The sequence below is a fragment of the Lolium rigidum genome, chromosome 3 (assembly GCF_022539505.1).
Source record: "Lolium rigidum isolate FL_2022 chromosome 3, APGP_CSIRO_Lrig_0.1, whole genome shotgun sequence".
In the NCBI taxonomy this organism is placed as follows: Eukaryota; Viridiplantae; Streptophyta; class Magnoliopsida; order Poales; family Poaceae; genus Lolium; species Lolium rigidum.
The window spans coordinates 386,534,314-386,537,264 of record NC_061510.1 but is presented as its reverse complement, the minus strand read 5'-3'; positions in this window follow the sequence as shown (position 1 = coordinate 386,537,264).

Below are 2,951 nucleotides of genomic sequence, written 5' to 3'. Positions count from 1 at the left end.
ACTTCAACCAAATTGTAATAGGTTCCTGGCTTACTAACACATCCAATGTAACATGGCATGTAAAATGGCATGCTAAATAACCCACACTTTTAGACTCATGTTTTCCCCTCCAACTATGTACATAGGAACTCTCTGCCCTTTTCACACTATTTTTCTCTCCCTTCATAAACTTTTATTTCTACTCCAAGCGTCGCGGCAACATACATCTGGCCCGATCCGATAAGGCGTCAAAGAAGCTTCCCGACACCGCGGATCAAGGAAACCTTCTCGCCTTTTGCTTGTGTAGACAGACGCCGTCGGCTGAAGTTTGGCACCACTATTATTAACAGCAACCACACAGGCGTCGGTGGACATGGACTTGATGTTAACCATCAGGATCTCGCCATTGGTGAGGTTGGAGACCTCACATCCAACAACCATCTAAGAAGGAAGAAGTTCATCTGCAAAACAATGTCCAAGAATGTCATTTCACAGTTAACACTGATTGGGTAACATCTATAAACAAAAAAAATTGACAAATCTCAAGCTCAACAAATACATCAGGAAGCGACCCAATTTCTCCTCGAACCTGACCAACCAGCATGAGTCAAAGTTGGATCCATGGTTGTTCCCACACCAAAGAAGGATCATATTGACAGGAACATCAAAACATTCACAAGTGCTAGAAAGTCGAAACAATTAACTAAAGGCTTGCTTAATCTGAAGAAACAATTCTAGTTATACTCACACAAGCTTAAAGTATTATACTCACACAATCTTACTCGACCAGAACAATAGGGTGCTATCTGTGCAGGCAGTATGCTTTAGGAACATAACCGACAATTTGTCCAAAGGTTTAAATCCAACCTTTTTCCTACTCATCAAACCCAGAAATGCCTCGCAGACCATAATCCTAGGAGAACACTGTTGAGGGTTCATTTCGCCGAGCATCTACGAATTCAGGGTTTAAAATAGACTTTGTCCCCGTCATCGCGGGGCGGAGGTAGCGCGCGGGCGTACGAAACGATGACCAAATTAAGGCAGCGGACATCACGTGCGCGGAGCAGCATCGATCGACTCCTTCCAGCTAGCGGAGGCGGCGCGACGGGGAGCAGATCGAGGCAGCGCGGGCGTGGCGGCCGACGACGACATCCATATATATATATCCATCGGCAATGATTTGGATTTCTTCTCACCATCTGCTACGGAACAAAACGTTGGGTATGTATATATATATGTACGCACATGTAAAGGACAGAGACTCTAACCTATACCTACGTATAACTAGGAAATCGCTAACGACTTTGGAAACTGATCAATCCAAATCAGCTAACAATTCAACCGCGAACTCTCCTTCTCCTACGGCGATCACCAGATCCTACATCCGGTTAGTTGCCGACTGGCGCGCCGCGCGCGCTCCGAATGGCGGACACAGAAGCCCGACAACACGGCCGGTGCTGGTCGATCCGGTCTTCTGATCCGTGCTGTCATCTGAGGGACTGGGCGAGTCTCTCCGACGGGCCGGCGGGGCTGATCGCCGAGCGCCTCCTCGCCGGCGACGTGGCCGACTACATCCGCTTCCGCGCCGTTTGCAGCCCGTGGCGCCAGTGCTGCGCCGACCCACGCAGGTACGGCGACCGCCGGTTCTACCCTCGGCACTGGATCATGCTGCAGGAGAACCTCATGCCTCGCCACCGCCGCCGCTTCCTCAACATCTCCACTGGCCAGTGCATAAAGGTGGATCTCCCGGAGCTTCGCATCCACGACACTCTCGCGCCCACCCCCGAGGGCCTCCTCCTGCTCCACAAGGCTACCCACGTTCGACTTCTCAATCCGCTCACGCGCCACCTCGTCGAGCTCCCGCCCGCGACCACGCTGCTATCTGCGTGCGGGCTTTACACCTTTTATGATGTCAACTCCAAGATACTCCCGTCTAACATAGCATGGGGCTCCGGCGTTGCTAGCGACTCCACATCGTTCGTGTTTTGTTTCGCCAGGCACGGCATCCTAGGCATCGCAAAGCCCGGCGACGAACAGTGGAAGGTGATTCGGTTTCGGTATGACAGTGAGAGAGATGCAACTCCACTGATGTTCTCGGGTCGTTTCTACCGTGTCACCAAGAAAAATATCATGGCGCTCGAGACCGGCGCGCCACGGTTCGAGTTCGAGGTGGCTGCCCAACTGCCTACTATCACTCGTCATAGGACCGGTACCATGCACCTCGTAGACAACGGTGCGGAACTCATGCTCGTGCACCGTTTTCCACGTGGCTTCATGATGAGGTATGAGGTGTATCGCCTCGATTTGAAGAACAAGACCCTATACCCGGTCACAAGCTTCAAAGGGCGCGCATTGTTTCTGGGCATGCGTTGTTCTTTTTCTCTGTCCACATCAGCTTTCCCCTCCATTAGAGATCACACTATCTACCTAAGCTACGAGTTCGATGAGAGAGCTGACCAAAGAATTGAGTCATACCACCTTCAAGACACGACTACCAAACATGCTAACTACTCCCTCCGTCCCTATTTAATTAACTCAGCAAGGGGAAAACGTTTCAGAAAAGGTAAATTACATTTTCGTCCTAAATATTTGAAATCTTTACAACTCAATTCACATGTCCGCTCAGATCCAGATCCATCCCGCTCGGTACCCAGAACCTCCCGCTCGCTGATGGATCCCAGCTGCTGGGATCGATCCAGCGCCACCGCTAGCTGGGATCGATCCAGCACCTCCTCCGCTCGCTAGCTGGGATCGATCCAGCACACCTCGCCCGCTCGCTAGCTGAAGCGCACCTCCTCCGCTCGCTGGATCGATCCAGCGCCTCCGTCCAGCTCGCCAAGATCGCCAGCGCCTGCGATCCGTCCAATATGGCGCCCAGCTCGCCATTGATCCGAGCTCGCCGGACCTCGGCCTCAGCACGCTGCCGGAGCAGCACCTCCGCCACTTTCCTCCGCCTGCCGCAGATCACCCCG